Source organism: Podarcis muralis, chromosome 2, assembly GCF_964188315.1.
Source record: "Podarcis muralis chromosome 2, rPodMur119.hap1.1, whole genome shotgun sequence".
Lineage (NCBI taxonomy): Eukaryota > Metazoa > Chordata > Lepidosauria > Squamata > Lacertidae > Podarcis > Podarcis muralis.
Genome location: NC_135656.1, coordinates 65949763 through 65958884, shown reverse-complemented (window position 1 = coordinate 65958884; position 9122 = coordinate 65949763).

Here is a 9122-nt window from a genome sequence, read left to right as displayed (position 1 = left end):
TATTTGTTATATAAAAGAAAAGATTGGCGGCTTCAAAAGTTTATACATTCTATACATTTATGGGGTGATTTTATTATAAATTTTTAAAAATCGTTTTTAGAATGCTAGCAATGCGGACAGTACACAACCTTATGATAATATATTTCAAGGTAGCAGTCAGAAATGAAGCAGAAAAACCTAAAAGGAACAAAGAAGTTCATATACTTCACTGGTAATTTTCACTGACAATCGTTGGCAGTGTCTCATCAAAATTGTGTACAGTTTGTCCTTTCAATATCTTTATGGTTTATGGTTTTGCTCTATACTTTGGACCTAGCATTTCCAGTACATTGTTCCAACTGTGCTGAATACAGTTAAGGTAGTTGAGGACCAGGCTTATCCATCATGAATGCTGCAACCAGACCCTCAGCTTCCATTGTGCATTCTATGTCAATAGTGCTTTTAAGGGAAAGTCTTATTAATAGCCAAAAGCATGCCCTAGCTCCGAAACAGACTACTGGGTGAAAGATGACCTTCAAGAATTCTTGTGGGCAAATGTGCTATTTCCCACATAACTATGGCTCCAAAGTATAAAACAGCTGTCGGATTGTTCACTCCATCTGCCTTTTCCCATCTGTCCTGCCCCAATCTTTTTTTTTTTCTTTTTAAAACAAATTGCTGTATTGGCTAGTTGGAACCATATATTGGTTGACTGCAGTTTTATTAAATCCAGACTGATGTTTCAGACATATGCCAAACTATGCTTAGGTGCTATGTGAACGAGCCTGGCTGGACCGTTGGGCTCACACGACCCCCCTCCTCCCTTTGCATGTTTCCATTCCTTCCCACATTTCCTGGTTTGAGGCAAACTGTAGCTTGCCGTTTCACTTGAGCTAGCAAAGCATGGTTTCTGCTATGCAGACCAAGACTGGAAGCCACAATCCACCCTGGTTTCCACTTTGGGGCAAGTGCAAACCATAAGTGTGCTGGTAGGACTATGCTTTGGCTCAAACCAAGAAAGATAGGAGGAAATCACACACAGGGAAGGGAGATGGAGGAAAGAAACTCTGAACTGTGAAAAAGTCACTGCCCTTTCCTTGTTTTTACAGTATTTTGAGATCGCATTTGACTCTTTTAAAGACTCAGATCTCATTTCCATGGAATATTTCCCTGCTCCTGTTAGTTTTTAAGAGTTTCATGCAGCAATCTTTCCTAGCTGCATCTGGGCATGCCAGGGATGGAGACTGGAATATTTTGCATGAAAGTAATATGACTAAGGCATGTAGGCAGTGGTGGCTGGTGCCCATTAGAACTCATGGGGCCGAAGGTAGGGAGGCCAGCAGTAGGTGGAGCTAGAGTCAGTGGCAGGCAGAGCCAACTACTAGTTTTGCTGCCCCCCCCCCCCCCGCTGAATTGTACAAAAGTAACATAGACTAAAGGGACGCGGGTGGCGCTGTGGGTTAAACCACAGAGCCTAGGACTTGCCAATCAGAAGGTCGTCGGTTCGAATCCCCGCGACGGGGTGAGCTCCCATTGCTCGGTCCCTGCTCCTGCCAACCTAGCAGTTTGAAAGCACGTCAAAGTGCAAGTAGATAAATAGGTACCGCTCCGGCAGAAAGGTAAATGGCGTTTCCGTGCACTGCTCTGGTTCGCCAGAAGCGGCTTAGTCATGCTGGCCACATGACCTGGAAGCTGTACGCCGGCTCCCTCAGCCAATAAAGCGAGATGAGCGCCACAACCCCAGAGTCGGTCACGACTGGACCTAATGGTCAGGGGTCCCTTTACCTTTACCTTTAACATAGACTAAGAAGAAAAGAGTTGACAGTCTGTCCCACTCACAGGACTGGTTTGTAGGAAGGTAAGCTGATGGAGGTTGGCTGAGGGTGAACTGAGGCTGGTGGGGAAGTGCCCCATTTCCCCCAATAGTCCAGCCTCCTCTGTGTTAGGTGTGGTGCAAACATTTGCTGCTTTTTTGGTCTTGGTCAAATGGGTTTTGCAGGTTCCCCGAGCACTACGAAACCCAGCCAAATCTGTTTACCACAGACAGCAGTGTTAGGAATGGACACACCATGGTTAAGAAAACCAACAGTGCTTTTCCCCACCCGCTTTCAGCTCTGAAATTACTACCATCTGTCTTCAGCCAAAGTGATGGGGAAAGTTTTACCAGCTAAATATCTGTTTCCATTGACTTTTAAGGCACACAACCAGTAAAACAACAACAAAACCCTTAGTAACCATATTAAATGCATATATTGAGCAGCCTTCTCTATTATGACAAACAGTGAAGCTCGATCACACGAAAGCTCTGCCATGCACTTTTAAAGCCAACGTCTGGTTTGGGGGGAAGGTTAATACTTTCACTCACTGTAGTATATATATGCAAATCCAGGAAGTGGGTGGCACTGTGGTCTAAACCACTGAGCCTCTTGGGCTTGCCGATCAGAAGGTCAGCAGTTCGAATCTGTGCAACAGGGTGAGCTCCCGTTGCTCTGTCCCAACTCCTGCCAACTTAGCAGTTTGAAAGCATACCAGTGGGAGTAGATAAATAGGTACCACTGTGGCAGGAAGTGATTTAGTCATGCTGGGCACATGACTAAAAAGCTGTCTGCGGACAAACACCAGCTCCCTTGGCCTGAAAGCGAGATGAGCACCACACCCCATAGTTGTCTTTGACTGGACTTAACTGTCCAGGGGTCCTTTACCTTTTTATATAGGCAAATTTCATTTGAAAGAATGGCTAAACTCTTACAGATTTTGTTTGTTTGTTTTGAAATACACAGTATGAAATAGTTTAAATTGGTCCAGGAGTCTAACCTTTTGCTTATTACCTCAGGTAAGAGTATTTTGGTATCTTCAAGACTAACAAATTGCATGGCATAAGCTTTTGTAGGCCAGAGGCTCAGAGCCAACATTATCAGTTGCAGGACAACAGCTGCACCTGAACTGGCTATGAAAACTAATGCCACAGTACACCTCTAGAATCTGCCATCTCCAGAGTAGTCCAGCAACTGTATTTGCCTCCTCCCAATGCAAGGTATAAACACAAAATATAATTTGTGTGGCACTGTAATAAGAATGGGCAAGTGACACCCCCAATCCTGATCATCCTAAAACAGTTGTAGGGAATCTTTGGCCCTTTGGATGTTGCTAAAGAACAACTATCAGTCTAAGGAAGTTTTTAGAGATTAGGGACATCCATGTAACTCTGAACTACTTTTTAAAATCAGCACTAGGGAGTTTAACATTATAGGTAGGATGGTTTTGACTGCTCCTGCACCTATGCTTTTAACAGCAGCCTGATAAACAATTGTTTTAGTTCACAGACGAATATTTCCTGGCTTGAAGTGGTGGGGAAATGTTTACCTGCTAGATTTGTGTGTGTCAGGTTGCAGCTGCAGGCAGAGGAACAGGGCCAGCAAAAATGTTTAAATCAGGGGCAGCTGTTGACTTTTGGGTTTGTGCAGCTGCATTTTTTTAAGCTCCTTCCCTTGCACACATTAAGCTGCATACAGTGCTTACAAAGAAAAAAGTACATTTAAACATGTGCAGATGTCACTTTTTTCCACTGAGAAACATCAACTGTTTTCTGTAACCCATTGGAAAGACTTCCATGTGGGAGGGCATTAATATATGTTCCAGACAAAGATGAACTCCAGTTACTCGAATTCGGAATTAATTTGCCCATTCAAATTCATGAATATCACTTCACAAGTTTCTGAATCCGTCCATTTTTAGGGGAATGCAAACACACCCATTGGCAAAAGATTTAAGCACCAAAGCTTTGAAAATGCCCAAAAACATTTGTTCCTGGTTGTTCACAATTGTGACCTTAAATCCAAACTCTCAAAAATGAAGGAGCTAATTATTTCAGAGTTTAAATTAGGCCAGCGACCACCAGAAGTTAGTACAACGGTACCGCAGGTTACAGACATTTCAGGTTACAGACTCCGCTAACCCAGAAATAGTACCTCGGGTTAAGAACTTTGCTTCAGGATGAGAACAGAAATCGTGCAGCAGCAGCAGGAGGCCCCATTAGCTAAAGTGGTACCTCAAGTTAAGAATAGTTTCAGGTTAAGAACGGACCTCCAGAATGAATTAAGTTCTTAACCCGGGGTACCACTGTATTAGAACCTATTTTTAGCGTCATGGCTCAGGCCTAATATAGGGCTGCCATATGTCTGGACTTTCCTGGACATCTGGTGCTTTTGGGTGTTTCCTAAAAATTTCTTTACTTTTTGAAACATGGCAACCCTAGTATGTGTGGTGTATTTTAGAAAGACTAGAAGCACAGAGCATATGACTTCACTAGGGAGATATGAAAAATGAAGAAGAAAATGAAATGTTATAAAAAGTATCTTAACTGTGCAGCAATGTGGAGCCATTGGCCCTCCAAATATTGTTGGACTCCACAATACCATCATCCCTTCAGTCAGTTGTAAGGGATTATGGGAGTTCTAGCCCAGAAACATTTGAAAGACCACAGATTCCCCAAACCTGAGCAACTAGGAAAAAATAAATTACGATTTGTTACCATTAGTGCTTATTGTTTGTGTTTATACACCCAAATAGAAGTCTGCATGCCTCTTATTCACAATTAACAATGTAACCCTATACATGTTTCCCCAGAAGTAAGGCCCACTGTATTCAGTGGAGTTACTCCCTTGTAAAATTGGGGTTACAACAATAAAATATACCATGGTAAAGCAAACAGAAAAGTTACATCTGTAAAACAAGAAATTATAAGACGTTCCATATATAAAACTATTGAAAACAATTCCAACACACACGCATACACACATTTAAAAACAATTCCACACCATCTGGGTTGTCCTTGTTGAGGCCTGGCCAAGATTCACTGCCCCCGGCTCTGCTTTCTGCGCTCTTTCTTTCACTGCCTTTTTACTTTCCCCCTCTGAGAGTGCAGCTGCATACCATGTTAACAATGTGATTAGCAACCCCACCATGAGTTTTAAAAAAGAAAATGCCAGACATATTGGTGGTGGTCGCGGTCATAGGGTAGGTAGGTGCAATAGTAATTATCAGCACTGCAGTCAGTGTGCAGGGAGGTGAGGTCTGAGCCTTCCCTCCACAGCTGTGATCTTGGCAAAAATCACCCCTCTCCACACACCAATCAGCATGGGATGTGTGTGTGGGGGGGGGGGGGGAGCTGCCTTTGGTGTTCTTTCCGGGCACATAGAATAATACAGGCAAGCATTATCTTTTATATCTATCTCTTTTTCAGTGTGGATTAGGTTTTTTTGAAACGATGATTTGTTCAACCATCTTTCCTCAAATGAATCCTGGAGATTTAGTATGATATCCATCCAAGCTGTTCTCTGAACCGCTATATTACTTTAGCAGCCATCCTTCTTGGATCCTTTTCAGCCTGTCTTTTTATTAAACCACAATGAATGTAGCTTTCTTTTCTTTTCTTTTTTTGGGCCATTCTCAAATAAAGTTTGCAAATACAACTGTCTGTGTTAGCTAAGAATGCAGTGCTTCTGCGCAGTCACATCCTCTGCCGAGTGCCACATGAGCAGGATACAACAGTACTTAGGCCCTCACACAATGTGGCTAGTTATTGTGTTGCATTAGCACAGCAAGCCGGAAGCTGCACAGTGCCAGAAAAAGACATTTATACTGTGCAGCTGTGCCTGCCTAACCCAGCTGGGTTGTTGCCACTGCCCAGCCCAGGGCTCAGCGAAGGTGGAGATCCAAGGGCAGAACATACAGGCAAAAGGAGAGACCAGAAATGGCCAAGAAAAGCAATGTCCCATGGTCCACTGAGCTCACAACAGATAAAGGAACATAGGAAGCTGCCTTTATACCAAGTCAAACAATTGGTTCATCTCACTCTGTACTGTTGACACTGACTGGTAAGAACTCTCCATGGAGACACCAGGGATCGAACCTGTGGCCTTCTCTATGCAGAGCAGTTACACTACCACTTGGCTACCACTCCAAGGGATGAAGTGATGGCTGCCCCAGTGGAATGACCTCTGAACTGGAAACCTGGTGGAGAAAAAGACTTCTTTGTCCAGGATTTTGCTGAAGAGCAGAAAACAGCATGTCTATGTATGTGTGTATGGCAACTGAGGGACGGTGGTAGAAACTGAGTCCCACCCTCCTTTCACTATTCCTGTTTCCCTTCTTCCAGAACCCCTTGGCGTACAGACCTGCCATATCTGTTCTTTGTGGAGCACCATGCACAAAGATGGCACAGTAAATGCATGGAACTGGCAAACTTTGGAAGGGCAACCATAAACCAAAGTCAGATTTTGCACCATAAATTCTATAAAGTCAATGTAGGTAGAGTGCAGCAGTAGGACAAGTGAAACCCAGGTTTAACTCAATCCACCTCTTTGAAGCTCAATAACCTTGAGCTCAGTCACTTCCTCAGAGTTGTTGTGAAGACATTATGGGTGGAGGTGGAGCAAGACTAGTAAGTCACTTTGAGTTCCTTGGAAGAAAGGTGGGATACAAGTGTAATAAATACATAATAACAAACCACATTCCACCATCTTTGACTTCCCAAGCCTAATAGATCAGACCCCCACTCAAAATGAGATCCCCATCCATTGTGAGACACGAGGCCCAGACTTCCACATAGTTATAGAATGCTGATGAGGCCTCAGTTCCTGCCATCACCACTGCTCCAGCTTCTTCATTCTGCTTCATGACTGGTTCCTCTCAGACAGCTTAACTAGGGGTTGCCTGAATCAGAAATATCAATGGTATTTATAAAGTGAAAAAGGCTGCTAGTGAAATATTTCTGCTTGATGTAGGATGAATGACATTCACAGCATAGACTATTCAGAACCTCACTGAGCTAAGATCTTCTTGGCCTCTCTCTGTGAAATAGTCTGAACCCTTCAAAGGATATTTTATATATAGAATAAGCTATGCACAACTGGACAGTGAACAGCTCATATTTTTATGCAGGGGGTTTCCTGGAAAATAGGCAGGGGGGTGAAGGGAGAGAGACAGACAGAAGGAGAGAGAGAGAGAGAGAGAGAGAGAGAGAGAGAGAGAGAGAGAGAGAAAGCAAAGCTCAAGTGACCACAACCCAGTGGTAAAAATACTGCCATATGGCATGTTTCATTACAGCATGCTTTCTATTTGTACAACTTAACAGGGGTTTGTTTGTTTTAAAAGTTCTATGCATCTTTAAATGTGATGATCTGGTAAAATGAAAAATCTTGGCAATTGAAGAGCAGGATTGGTAACTCTTGAAACAAAAAAATTCTGTAGCCTGGGTGTGGCAGCCACAGGGGAATAAAAGTCTCTAGGGTGGATCCCAAGATGTTTCTTTTACTATTTCAGGATAGACCCCAGAACAAAGTCTGACTATACACTAAAGATACACAGCTGTTAAAATGTCTAAGGGAAGAGGGGGAACAGCTTTGACCATTGTTTTTCTTGCAACTGTCCAAAAAGTAAATCAAGCAAAACTAGCTTAAATACCCAGGCTACTTCTTTTCTTTTTAAATGATTGAAACTTTATTTGAAAGGCAGGGTGACTGTTATGTGCCTAGTATCTTGAATAACTGAAGAACAAGAGGAAGAGATACCCTTCTGAAGTCAGTGCACCAACACAGCCCCATCACCAATTCCTGTTTCATATAAACATAATTCTATGTGGACAACTAGAAAAGTAGGTCTATCATCTATCGGGTTCCAATTCTGCATAGATGGTGCATAATAGTGTGCATTCCTAAATATGTTGTCACTCTAGGAAAGCCCCCTCCTACAGTACTTGCACAGCATAGAATTATGTGAGGGGAAATCCTGGGTAGAACAGGCTTTCCATTGTTAACACAGACCACAGTCTCCAGCAACCATATCCTCAGTCATAATGCACTGGATTTTGGAATGCCATATGCTTCATGTTTATCATGGAGAAAGTTCTTTAAGGTTGGAAACAGATAGCCATTTCAAGAGAGCTGAGAAAGGCTTGGAAGAAGCTTTGGTTCCAATTGTGTACAGACATTTTTGTTTTATATCTCTCCTTTAAAAAAAAAAACTTATTTAGGAATTTCTATCTTACCTTTTTGTCATGAAGATCTCCCAGGAAGCTTACGCTTCTGGTGAAATAGGATTTTGAAGCAATACAGAGCCTTGCACAGCCAATTAACCAGAAGTGAGAGATATGAGTGTATACACACCAAATTCAACGATCTCATTTTCAAGCCTCATTCAGTCATCTGACACTCACCACATACCATGAGAGCATCCCTGTCCAGCAATTTAAGAATGAGTGGGTTTTAAGGAATATCATGGTGAAGATGTGTCTGACAAAAGCCTTTAATTCAAATCAGCCACAGGTGATTATTGTTGTCTGCTTTGACTTTAAAATAATTTTGCAGCACCTTAAATGCTAAAAAAATGGTTATGACACAAGCATTCATTGACTAGAATCCACCACTTTAATCAAATGCATCTTTAATGTCATTATTTGAATGGTGTCACATTTTTGTGGTACGGTAACAGTGAATGAACCGACTTGGTTTACACTCTTCTTGCAACTTCTGAGAAATAATTGTGTTACATGCTGCAGTGCCACACACTTCTCTGATACAATATGTAGCAGGTTCCAGGACTATTCTTATATTACAAGTTTCATTACAAGACAACACTACTGAAAGTTGGTTGTGTATAAATTTGGAGGTTGAGCATACAGGAAGCAAGCATGTACCCAGGTAATACTAGCCTTAAAACAGCAACAGTCTACCATGTAGTATCCTATGCAGCAGTTTCTCCTCAGCAGCAACTTAGCAAACTTTTCCAACAAATTCAAAACTAGCACCGATTTTTCCCCTCTCTCTCTCCTTTCCATATTCAGACTGACTGAATTGTTTCTCTCAGCCATCCCATTGACAGATGTGGCATTATGCACATTCCAGTGGCTTGGCTTGCTGTTGGTCATCAAACACAAATAATCAGGACCACCTTGTCCAGCATGGAGTTCCAGCCTAGGCAAAATCCTAGAGAGTGAGAAAGCTCCATAATCATGGAACCTATTTACAACAATATGGCTGGAGACACAAAAGCTAAACCACTACTCTCCAGATGATACTTTCCATTAAAAAAAAAAGAAAGCAGCAACTTTATAGGCTGCCAGAAGAATATTCATTCCCCCCCCC